Source organism: Geotrypetes seraphini, chromosome 3 (genome assembly GCF_902459505.1).
Source record: "Geotrypetes seraphini chromosome 3, aGeoSer1.1, whole genome shotgun sequence".
NCBI lineage: Eukaryota > Metazoa > Chordata > Amphibia > Gymnophiona > Dermophiidae > Geotrypetes > Geotrypetes seraphini.
The window spans coordinates 343,440,972-343,454,879 of NC_047086.1; positions in this window are offsets into that span (position 1 = coordinate 343,440,972).

Genomic DNA, 13,908 nt, shown 5'->3' on the forward strand with positions numbered 1-13,908 from the left:
TGTTCATAGTACTCTGTCTAATAGCCTTGGCCGTTGAGTTATTAAACAGCAACACAAAGAATGAACTGATCAGATTGAATGTAAACACTGCCATGTCGTTATGCTCTAGAGCACGTTCTGGGCCAATTACTCTTAATTGTATTTAATACAATTATGTGGGCTTCCTGGAAGTACAAGAGCCTTGTCTTAGCACATTCTTTCCATTCTTTTTAAATATTTTTTCAATTTGTTATACAGTAAAACCTTGGCTTGCAAGTAACTTGGTTTGCAAGTGTTTTGCAAAACAAGCAAAACATTTTATTAAATTTTAACTTGATATACAAGCAATGTTTTGCAATACAAGTACATACAGTATACACACGTCACAACTGAGCGATGGTTCTTCTCGCTCTGACGCTGCAGGAGTGTAGTGACTGTTCTAAACGAGCAAGGTCTTGCAAAGCAAGTACGGTCTTTATCTGCCATAATTTACTATGTTACTATGTATAGTATTTTGTATTAAAGTTTTTGGGTTGTGGAACGAATTGCCTGAGTTTCCAGTATTTCCTAAGGGAAAATTTGTTTTGATATACGAGTGCTTTGGATTACAAGCATGCTTCTGAGACGAATTATGCTCACAAACCAAGGTTTGACTGTACTTCTTTTTATCTCCCCAGATAAATTTCTATCAAATTTGCTGCCTTATGCTGGAGCTCTCTCAACCCTATATCTTGCTGTAAAGTTTATGAATGAAACCCAGCACAGTCAGCCCATCACACGCAATGCTACTGATATTCCTCTTCTACCAGACCTAGGGTCTCATGTGCTGTGTTGGAACCCATATGTCCCACTGAACACACTGCTAAAAGGGATGTACATATGTGAGCATACAGTGAGTTGGTATGGGCACCTGAAATATTTAAGTGCACATTTAGTTGTGTGCATGTACATATATTGTATATATATGAATTAACATGTACAACTGATTTGCACATGCAAAAATGTTCTTCCATGCAATGGGCAAATGTGAATGCATGGAAATAAAAAAAACCATCATTTAAAATGAGGACTAATTAAACTTTCTTTTTGGTCATCCACATCTTTAGCTGCTAATCTGACAGTTCAACACAATGGAGGTTAATAGCCTTCAGACATCCAGAAAAGTGTTTTTGTTTTAGTGTTTTAAGAGGATACTGTGATTTTATTTATATTTTGTTATATACAGTGGTATACCTAGCATATGTGACATCCAGGGCCCATCATTTTTTGACACCCCCCCCATCTATATGAAAAACATGATTTTTAGTAATAATCCACACATCACACAAGAGTGTACCTAGGAAAAGGCAGCATCTTGCATACTGCAGTGAGCAGTACATCAATATATCCATTGTAAAACTAAACAAACCAGACTAGTACAGATCAATCCTGCACAGTCAATCCTATGTTCTTATGTCTTTTCGAACACACAGAACACAGAAAACACCTTCGCCTAGTATGGAATATGTAATCACAAACTAACCCCTCCCCCTTTTACAAAACTGTAGTGTGGTTTTTAGCCACGGTGGTAACAGTTCAGATGCTCATAGAATTCTGAGCATCAGAGCTGTTACCACTACAGCCAACGTTAAAAAAACTCTCTATCGTTTTGTAAAACGGGAGATAAAATAGAAATACATAGACAAAAGTTAAACTGAAGCACTAAGAAGCTGGACTCTGCATACAATGCAACACCACAGAAATAGCGATGCACCTCCCCTAAAGTAAAAAAAATAAATATAATTTTTTTCTACCTTGTCTTCTATGGTTTCTGCTTTCCTCATTTTCTTGTCACTCTCTTCCTTTCATCCACTGACTACCCTCTCTCTGCCCCTTCTATATGGCATCTTCTCTCCTTCTATTCCCCTTCCAGAAACTTTATGCCTCCCCCTTCCATCTCTCCCTTCACCCCCATGGTCTGACATTTCACTCTCTCCTCTCCCTTCCCCCCCTCCCTTCCATCAGCATCTGCCCCCTTTCTTTCCCTCCAACCCAATTCCATGCAGTATCCTTCCCCCTTAAGTCTCTTCTCCCTTTCCCTTCCCCCCACTTCCATCAGCATCTGCCCCTTTTCTTTCCCTCCAACCCAATTCCATGCAGTATCCTTCCCCCCTTATGTCTCTTTGCCCTTTCCCTGCACACCAATTCCATCAGCATATGCCCCCTATCTCTCCCTCTACCACCCTGACATCCTTTCTCTCCCTCCACCACCCTGACTCTCTTTCTCACCCTTCACCATGCTTCTATACCACCCTGACCCCCTTTCTTTCCCTTCACCACCCTTCCATACCACCCTGACTCCCTTTTTCACCCTGTTATGCTCCTTTCTCTCTCTATCCAAATCAGCAAGGTCCCGCGATGACTGCTTCTGCTGCCTGTGCTCCGGAAAAGGTAAGTGATGTCGGAGGGGGGTGGGCCAGCAGACGCAGGGAGTTGCGGCAAGGTCCCACAATGACTGTGGCTGCTGGTTTTGTAGAAGAGGGGGTATGTTTATTAAAACTCTTCATATACCGCTTACACTACAAATAAGATAAAAGTGGTTTACAAAATACAGTAATCCAATAAAAGCAATGAAAAGAACTCCATTAAAAAAATAGAAAAAAAAAGTCAAACAAATGCAAATTTAAAATAATGACATATATCATACATACTTTCTAGTACATTTATGCTAATATGTAGCACAGGGGTGTCCAACCTCGGTCCTCGAGAATATCAATCTAGTTGGGATTTTCAGGATTTCTCCAGCGAATGTACATCAGGCTGTTTGCTTGCACTGCCTCCATTGTATGCAGATAGATCTCATGCATGTTCATTGTGGAAACACTGAAAACCTGCCTTGATGAGGGCTGAGGTTAGTCAGCCCTGGTTTAGCTCATCTACTGAATATCCTGCTACAAATATCACTGCACACCACTGATCAACTCTGTGGTTCATTGATGAAGGTATCGCCCACGGAATACGAAAGACTAAACAAAACAAGTTTTATATAAATGCCAATTTTCCATGGTTATACATGGGTACTTATACCAGTTATGTGAGAATGTAGTATTTGTATTTATACCTTGAAAGCCTATTGCTCAGTCTTTTTTTTTTAAGTTTAGAAAAGTTTTATTAAATTTTTGGTTACAAAACATGAAAATTTTTATGGCATCATATTGAGAATATACAATACAGGTTACTAAAAAGAGATACAGTACAATGCCTCTGTAATGACGCACTGGATATTCTTACTCTTTGGCTCTCCATTGCTTATAAACAGAAAGAAGCATTACAGTGGTACAAGGTTATAAGATTCAAAAAAATCATCAAGACCGCAAGAGGTTGAGTCTTGCTGGAATGAATGAATTACAATTAGATCTGACAGAGGATGAATGGCAATCTTTGTGGATTCATACAGCCTCCGAGTTTAGGGCTGCGTTCTTCCTCCAAACATCCTTCTTCCTCCTACACAGGGCCTACTGGACCCCCAGTTATCTAAATTCAGTCCCAATAAGAGCGACAACTGTTGGTCCTGCAGTAACTCCAGCGGTACTCTATTGCTCAGTCTTATAATCAGTTTGATTTTTGTGTGTGATGCTAGAAATTAACTCAGCTCGGTAGAACAGAGACATACTTGCTTGTTAACTTTTTTTCTTTTTAAGATGTGCTTTTTTTTTTAACTTTGTTCAGAGCAATAGACGATTTGCCATTACATCACAATGAATCTGTATGAAGATTAAACACTCCTTTAAAATGATCTCTTTATCTGTCACTAAGCGTTTCTTCCTTAGGGCATTACTGCTCGATTACGACAAGCCTATCACCTGGTTACATCGTTCTTCTCCATTCTCATCATTTCATCATGCAGAATACAAGGAACAATTTATTGAAATCTTCTCCATCAGTTAATCACAGGATGATCCCCAGAGGCTATCTTCTTGACTCGGAGGCTCCTCATTAATAACCAGGACTCTGGCCAGACAGCTATTTTAGCCTCTATAGTCCATCTACAGTTCTTCCAAGTGACGTTTTGAGATTCTTAGAAATTAGTTCTTGGAGAGCATTGAATAATGCAACCAAACATGATTTTAAAAAATAGGACATGTGGCAGCACCTGAGAAAAATTACCAGCTGGGATCTCCACCTTGCTAAATTCTTGAAATCTTATGGTCTGACAGGAAGCTTTCATTGCTTTCTGCTCCCCAGCAATTACCAGTACACATTCTCTAGAAGATTGCACGTGTGCCAAATGCAGAAGGCCATGGACTCAGAGGGCCAGATTCTGCAACCGGTGTCTATATTGGTGACCGCCTTAAAAAAAACGCCACCAATCGCGTGTCAATCATGCTATGGTGCTGTTTGCAGAATCGAGCCAACTGTTAAACATAGGCACCAGTAATGTCTACAGAGGCACTTAGTGGTGTCTAAGGTCATTTCTGGCATAAGCCACACCTACTCTGGCCTTGGACACCATTAGGCACCTCTGTAGATGCAATTACAGCATCCTTTTTTGGAGAAACCTAAGGGTGCCTACATTTTTTTAATGTGTTTTAATTGATTTTAAACAACACAGTCAATTACCATGGTGATTAACATAAATTAAAACATTTAAGTTAAGCAGCAGTAGGACGCTTGCTACCACATAACTTACAGTAAAAAAACAATTGGTGAAACGTACTGTTGATAGTATTGGGGCGAACCACAATCATTCAAACAAAACAGAAACATGAAAATCATAAATAATCATATATTACTTCATTATAATATTGTAATCACATCATATGTCTTATTGTATTAATAATTGAGAGGAGGATGGGAGAAAATAATTGTTTTATGTATTACTTGTGTAGTTAATAGTGCGTTTTATGCAGTATTGTATGTTCAATTAATTGTATTGGACTGTCAAAGTTTGAAAATCTATAAAGATTTAAAAAAAAAAAACTGCAGCTAGATCTGATAACTGTGCGAGCTGTTCGACGGCGTGATTCAGATGAAAGTTTTTTCAAATACCCCTGATGTGGTGCATTAAAGCAGCGAAGCAGGTGGACCCCTGTTGGGAGAGGACAGCGGAGAAGCACACAACAGCTGAATCTTGTTGTGAGTCCGTTTTAGCCGCATGAGATAAGTATTTGGAAATATCTGGTGTTCTGGGACAGTATCTAGATATGTTTGAAGGTGTTTCACGCCAATTCTATTATTGATTTATAATCACTATACACGGTTGTAACCATCAGCTCTTCTTGTTTATTGGTGTGGAGCCTTGGAATTCATCAAACACACACTGACGTTTACAATTTTTTAAATAAAAAATATATTGGTGTGAATGATTAATACATAGACCGGTATAAGTTGTGGATTTTTTTTCACAGACCAGTGATGATACAGACTCTTATAGGTTCTTGCAGGCCCGAGAGTCACAGTATTGAGGCCCATTTTTCTCCACAGATTATTTATGATTTTCATGTTTCTGTTTTGTTTGAATGATTGTGGTTCCCCCCAATACTATCAACAGTACGTTTCACCAATTGCTTTTTGCTTATAGCTTTACGGCTGTTTCTACCCCCCAATATTTTGTTGACCTTACATACAGTGCAATTTAGAGAATTTAGGCCAGGTTTCATTGAGGTTTACAAAGCTGATGGAACTAGGCGACATGATATTTTTTCAGTCAAAGCCCCGCTTATCTGGAATTCTCTTCCTTTCTACATTAGGAATATCAAAGATCTTACTTTATTTAAAACTAATCTAAAAACATTTCTATTTAAGGCTTCCTTTAACCCTTAAACAGGAATCTTCTTTTATCAATTGAAAATATCATAAACTCCGAAAATTTTCTACTTTTAGGTACCCCCATCCCAACGTTCTATCCTACCCTATCCAATTTTCTTCGTCTATCTATGTGGACACAATAACATTGTAACTTTTTACCCCACTTGTTTTTCCCAACCCCTCCAGTAGTGTCTGTTTTGTTAAGTGTTCACGAATATGTTTGTTAATGCACAAAAATGATCTTAACTGTTTTTACCCTTACATTTATTGTAATGTTATTCGCTTAGAATTTTTAAGCGAACCATTAAATTTAAATAAACTTGAAACTTGAAACTTGAGAAGCAGCACAGATTTAATATAAGCCTCCTCTGAACTGAGGTTAGCATACAGTGTGATTAACACACAGTAATGATGAATAAACCTAACAACTCTAATTGGCCAATTTGTAATCCTACAACAGCATCATACCATTAGAATGAAGTAATTGCCTAGTGGTTAGAACAGAAGATTAAGAACCAGGAAAGCAGGCTCAAATCCCATTGTGATCTTGGGTAAATTACTAAACCCTCTGTTGTCACAGGTACAAGCTTAGATTGTGAGGCCATCAGGAACAGCAAATAAATAGTTTATTGACGAGCCTCCTATGAGGTACTGTGTCAAAAGCTTTGCTGAAATTCAGGTAAACTACATATAGTACTTGCTTTGATCCAATTCTCTGGTCACCCAAAAAAATCAATCCGATTCATTTAGTATGATTTTCCCTTGATGAAGCCAAGTAGTTCACTATCCTTCTGAAGACCTTCCATTATTTTTCCAACCACCAAAATGAGGCTTACCGGCCTGTACTTTTCCTCTGTTACCAAATATATCTTTGTCAGTCTACTGAGGACCATCTCCAGAGTTTTCTTCCATTATTGAAGAAAAGTATGAAGGGGTGCTGAAAAATTCTCAGCCCAACTAACCAACTTCCTAAATTCTGAGCGTTATATTACCACTGTAGCTGAAAATAGTGTTACCTTATTTCATTAATTTGCCAATTTGCAGAAATGAAATTCTATGTTTTGACATTGTTTCCGATTATTGATTAAACCATATCCACATCATTCTCTTCTTGGTTGGGCTGAGAACTTTTCAGCGCCCCCTCATATTATTTAGCACATCCATTTTTTCGTCACTGCTTTCTACATAATAGTTCTCACCATCTTTCAGTCTCAGAATTCCATTTCTAGACTTCCCACTTTCTCCAATATACCTGAAAAATCTCTCTTTACATCTGTAGCAATTTTTTTGTACTTTCGCCAACTGTATTTCTCTCTTTGCTTCTTTAAGTTTTATATAGTATGTTTTTCTGTGTTGCTTTTCTTGAATTCTTCTGTATTTCTTGAATGCCTTTATTTTTCAGCCACCTGTGTGGAAAACCATATTGGTTTCCTCTTGCCTTTATTAACTTTCCTCATGTGGAGTTCAGTTGCCATTTTTATAGCTACTTTCTACTTGGACAATTGAATATACATAACTCACCTTGAGCTGCAACTCCAACATGTCTCATTTCTGTTTACCCTCTCCAGTGTCTCCACTAAAAGCAGTAAGAATTTGCCTGAATTCTCACTGCTTTTAATATAAAACACCAGTAGGATAAAGCCTGACTGCCCACATCTTATAGACAGGCAGAAGGTTATTTGGCTGGTGCAGTTCTAACTCTTTCTAGATAAGACTAGTAGTCAGTGACATAGTAAGAGAAGGAGGCACCCAGGCAATAGTGCTTGGCATCACTGTGCAGTTCGCCTCTGTACTCTTTGTCACTGCGCCCCCCCCCCCCTTGTACTCGTTCTCCGCTGTGCTCCCCCCATATACCTTTTCAAATTTTCAATGGTAGCATCTCCTACCTCATGCTAGCCTCGCCTCTCCTTCTGACATCACTTCCTGAGCCTTTTATTGTGTTATCCAGAATGAGTTTGAAGCTGCAGGAACCAGAACCTATGAAATTCTGATCTGCAATGAGTGCATGAAAGTGGGATCTTTTCTACATTTTATCCAATGACAGATAGGAGATGGGAGAAACTGAGCTACTATGTATTGTGAGCTACAGTGGTGACCTGGCCTTTGTGGTTCAAGAACATCTCAAGGCTGGAGGATAACATCATCCCTTATAACCTCAGCAGGAGTCCTAAATGGTCATGTCACAGCTAACTGGATCCCCGTTATGAGCCTCTAGGTTTCATTACTGCTGCCTGTAAGTGATAATCAACTTAAAAGGTGAACTGATAATTTAGTAAAAATGGGATTGATATCCTATCTGCTCTTTGCAGAAGGATCAAGAAGGAGAAGAACTGTAATTAACCCCTGCAACCCCTATTGTAGGACTTGAGAATAAAGAAGGTATAGCCCTTTTGAACCAGGTGAAAACTTTATAAATATACAGTATTTGGAATACAGTTGAAAGTTGGCATTGTTGATGCCTTTGCCACGCAAGACTGTTTTTATGACTTTACAAATTGTAAAGAAATGTTGATTCACAGCAACATACATGGATTTGGTTGAGTTATTGAGTAGATTTATATGGAAGTCTGAAATGTTTAGTTGCCCTCCTGGATTTATTCAGTCTCATCTTTGGTCCTAATAATCAACAATTTTTTGTGTGTACCTGGACCCTATTCTACAGCGCATGCTTGAGGTAACCTCCAAACCCAGGGTTACATCCTATTTCCACATTACCTGTTCTCATGTATAAGGGACTGGGACAAACTCTAACACATGTAAAGGTGACTTAGATCCTGTCTCATCCCTCTCAATAATCTCTGACACACAGGGGCAGATTCTGTAAAGGACGTCTAAACGTTAGACGTCGTATAGATGTCCAGAAGCAGAATGCTCTTTGACAGTTACTTTATTGGGTGTGTCATCTTATAATTTGATCTACCTTGAAGAATATATTTTTTTCAGTTTTTTTACATAGTGGATCTAACACTTTGGAATGCATTGTCTTCAAAAGTTCGAGCACTCTGGGTCATGAAAGTTTAAGGTTACACTGAAAACACTACTGGCCTGGGTATTGATGAGATAAGTAACAGTTGCAGTAGTAACATCGTAAATATTGACAATTTAGGCCATGATTTTAGCATGATATTTGATTTGATGAACCATGTCAGTTTTGATTTTGTGTTCTGAAATATGTACGTTGACCTGTGTTCCACGTAGAATACTACAGAGAGTGCAGAATACACATTTTTGTAAATAAATACACAGAGCTTGTGTTTCAGACCCTGTATCATTTTTGCAACCCTCCTTTTAATGGCTTCTACCATCTAAATATTTTTATGAAAGTAGGATGTCTTTACATAAAATAACAATGAAAATGCTAAGGGACGGCTGGGTGACATGGGATGGCCTTTATGTCTACCCTCTCCATATGGGGAGGGGGGTCTTTGGGGCCTTCTGCCTCTCTGTACTCTCTGTGTTTCAGGAGCTGACCGTATCTTGCCTCTCTGTAACAGCTATTTTCTTGCCTCAACTTGCTGGGTAAGCTGGTTTCCCTCTGTTGCTCTGTTGTACCTGTACCATCTATGTAGATCTCCATGGAGTGTAATTTTCTTGTATTTACAATGCTTCTTTGTATTTGAGTTTTTGGTATCTGTGTTGTTCCTGTTACCCTGTTGAACCCTTTCTAATAAAAATGATTAAAAAAAAAGAACTGTGCACATTTTGAAAAATGAGGTCACACCTCACACTAGCTGTTGTCAATGTAGTACCTCTGTTTATACAAAAAGGGCATACTGTTAGTTTTCACTGTTCCTTTACTGCACGGACTATCTTCTTTCAGCTTATCTAATATAATTATTCCTAGGTCTCTTTCTTAGCAGTTTCCAGCTCTTGACCTTCTGAAAGATGTTTAGCTAGTTGAGTTCTATGTCACAAATGAAAGATTTTATACCTCTTAACACTGAAACTCATTTTCCAAGCCCTTGCCCATCTCTTCATTTTTTTTTTCAGGTACTATTTCATTATTTCACACCTTATTTTGTGTCACATATGGATAAGAATATTTTTTCCTCTAGATTCTCTGAGTAATTTATACTTTCAATTCTCTGAAGTCTCTGAAAAGAAGTGGCCCCAAAGTAAACCCTAGGTTATCTCTAGGTTGGCTTTCCGTAGAGTGGAACCCATTGGCTGCCACCCTCTGGTTTATGTTGATTAACCAGTTTCTTGCCCAGATTACAAATGTCTTTATTACCTATACCATCCAGTTTATTATTGTGTAGAGGGCATACAGATTCTGCTTTTCAGAGCCAGCTTGGCAGTGATTTCTGTGACTCTACTAAAGCAAGGTGTGTGAAATTTCCAGAGAGAACTAGTACTGTTTCTTCTATATAAATACCCAGCTCAGGGGGAAGGATGCTGTCTTTGGTTTAGATCCCTGACCAATGCACCTAAGACAAGAGGACCAAGATTTGGCCATTCTCTCAACACCAGTACAAGGGGACTAGAGTTACTTTTAATCTCTAAGCTATATATTAAGACTCCTGAGGCAGGCCAGTTGAGGCTGAAACATGTACATGTCGAGTCATTGAGTTTGAACCATTCAGTTATTTGATGAATAAAGGACTTTTATGTAACAAATAGTGTTCACCAGGCTTTTGATTTGTACAGTCATTGACTGAGGAGCCAGGAGTGAGAGCCAGCCTTAGAGCCTGTAAAGATGATAGAGTGCTCAATGGAACATAAGAAGGAAAAATTTTAAAAATGTAAATTTAATCAAGTTGGGCAGACTGGATGGACCATTCGGGTCTTTATCTGCCGTCATCTACTATGTTACTATGTTACTTTGTAACCTGTCTGCCACCTCTGTCTACTGAAGAGTACAAAGAGAAGATGTGCTACCTAATCCATCTGGAGCTATAAATTCACACTCCAGATCTCACTCTGGGAGGAGTTTACTGTACGTAAATATGGAATAAGAATTAGGAAAGAGATCCTAGAGGACTGTAACTCTAATACGTGCCAGCTGTAGTTTGGTCTTTTCAAATATGTTACGTATAGCTGGTCTGGGCTTACTGGACAGTGTTTTTGAACCTCTATGCCCAATGTAAATTTATGACCTTCGCAACTGCTCCTCTAAGGTGGTTTTTGTTTTGTTTTTTACATTTTTACTCTATTTATTTTAATCAGCTTTTTGAAAGTTCAGTGCTAATGTATTGGATATCCTTTGTATACTTCAGTTATTAAATCAAATCTGATCATGTTATAATCACTGTTGTCAAGTGGCCCCAGCACTGTTACCTCTTGCACCAGAACAAGTGCTGCACCAAGGACTAAGTCTAGAATTGTTCCTCTTTTGTGCCAAGACAGCTCACTCCTCCCCAGCACTGTCTAAAATTTGATTTAGGTGATGTATGAGTTCAGCCACTTTTGCACCAGGCAGACAAGTAAACAGATGATCTTGATGTCCACCAGCCCAGAGCTGATGGGTCAATGGGTCATAGGTCAAATGGGTCAAAAATATTGGATGGGTCATGTGGGTCATGGGTCAGTGCTAATGACCCATGATAAAATTATGCTTATTTATTTACCTTCTTCCTTGAGGTTGCCTTGCTTTCTGGAGGTTAGTGGCCCTGATGATCGCTGTAGTGTGTGCTTGTGGCTTGGCCCTCCTACAAAGCTTGCTGGGCTGTGGCAGGGGAATGGAGTGCTACTGCTGCTGCTGCTGGAGACCTGGGCTCTGCTGTCTGCTGCAGAATGTAGCTGCCTGCAGCTGCGAGGAGACAATTTACCACAGATCTGTGAAGCTGCCGTGGAAAATGCCTGCACAACTTGACTGCGGTGAGACCACCACTCCCCCCGGCAATGAGACAACTGAGCAGGCACAGCCCAACCCTGCTATGGACTCTCCACTCCCTAGTAAAAAAACAAAATGCTGGTCCTGTGCACTGGTGGCTGAAGCCGAGGCTATGCAAGACTACACTGACTGGAGATAGGAATCTAATGGCGGTGTGAGCTGAGATTGGGTGGGCCTGGGCGGTCCAGTTCTGTGTGTGTGAGTAGTGAAATATCAGTCAAGATGTCTAAGAATGACTGTAAACCATCTCAATCCTGGATATCAGACAGTTAGAATAATGTGATTTGAAATGGTTCTGTTGTTTTGAAAGAAAATGCAGACAGCAAAGCCAAATGTTGGAAAACATTCAGATTGGTTGAAATCACAAACAGTGAGCAGATTTTTTTGCTGGGCAGCCTGTGTGAATTGTTCGAGTTGTCTACTGTTTAAGTCAAAGTCAGACGAAGGATCAGTTAAACAGTATGGGACAAAAAGTATGACAGATCATATGAAGAAGTCATGTGCTGTCGCCAGACTAGGAAGGCAAATGCTGACTGATCGGTTTGTGAGAAAGGTTTCTGGTACAAATATTTTACCAGAGGATAGAGCTGCTGTGAAGAGTGCTGAACTGTGTCTACTTGTTGAGGTTGGACTGTTGCTCTTTTTTGAGAGTTTGGGTTTGAACCATTGTAATCGGCAGCAATTATGGAAACGCAAGTGTTGATGATGGGATGTAACGCTGTAGAACAAATGAACTGGACCACTGATATCCAGATGTTTTTTTTTAAAAATACTTAAAACTACATTTCTAGAAGCATTTCAATAAGAGATATGTTGTTTAGTGCTAGTTTTAAGATAAATGGTACTGTGAGGATCTATGAAACCTGGGTTGTAATTCAAGATATTTGTATAAAACCTGTTTGTTTTATTTTGTGTATGCTACTTTTGCAATGCCACTCAGGAATAAGCGGTTGATAAATTTTTTAAATGCCTAACAGTAAGGGAAGTGGTCTTCCAAAAATGAAGCAATGCCACGAGGAGATCAAGAAACACGTTACAACTCTATGTAGTTCTGTCCATAAAGCTGTGTCGTTCTGCATAGATATGACGACTGATGACATCAACAAGAATTCTTACAGTGTAGGCATCTAATCCTGGGGTTTTTATTGAATCGCGAATATGGCAGTTAGTTTCCTGTGTACTCTCTCATATATATAAAATCGGAGGTATGTATGTATGTGTGTGTGTATGTGCCGCGATCACGCAAAAACAGCTTGACCGATTTGAACGAAACTTGGTATGCAGATCCCTCACTACCTGGGATGATATGTTCTGGGGGTCTCACGGCCCCCCTGCACACATGGGCGGAGCTACAAACATAAAATCAGATTTCACCCATTCATGTCAATGGAAAAAATGTAAAAAGCTGCCATTCTCACTGTGACCACTTTGGACGAAACTTGGTATGCAGATCCCTCACTACCTGGGGTGATATGTTCTGGGGGTCTCGCGGCCCCCCTGCACATGTGGGTGGAGCTACAAACAGAAAATCAGATTTCACCCATTCATGTCAATGGAAAAAATGTAAAAAGCTGCCATTCTCACAGTAATTCACAAACGGCTTGACCGATTTGAACGAAACTTGGTATGCAGATCCCTCACTACCTGGGGTGATATGTTCTGGGGGTCTCGCGGCCCCCCTGCACACATGGGCGGAGCTACAAACATAAAATCAGATTTCACCCATTCATGTCAATGGAAAAAATGTAAAAAGCTGCCATTCTCACTGTGACCACTTTGGACGAAACTTGGTATGCAGATCCCTCACTACCTGGGGTGATATGTTCTGGGGGTCTCGCGGCCCCCCTGCACACGTGGGTGGAGCTACAAACAGAAAATCAGATTTCACCCATTCATGTCAATGGAAAAAATGTAAAAAGCTGCCATTCTCACAGTAATTCACAAACGGCTTGACCGATTTGAACGAAACTTGGTATGCAGATCCCTCACTACCTGGGGTGATATTTTCTGGGGGTCTCGCGGCCCACCTGCACACGTGGGTGGAGCTACAACAGAAAATCTGATTTCACCCATTCATGTCGATGGAAAAACTGTACAAAGCTGCCATTCTCACATTAATTCAAAAACGGCTTGACCGATTTGAACGAAACTTGGTCTGCAGATCCCTCACTACCTGGGGTGATATGTTCTGGGGGTCTCGCGGCCCACAACTCTATGTTGCTTGCTCAAGGGTGGGTTCACCCAAGAATTTATATGTTCTTGCTCCAGGAGGTGAAACTAAAAATGTTGTTTCTAATCACGTTTTGCGT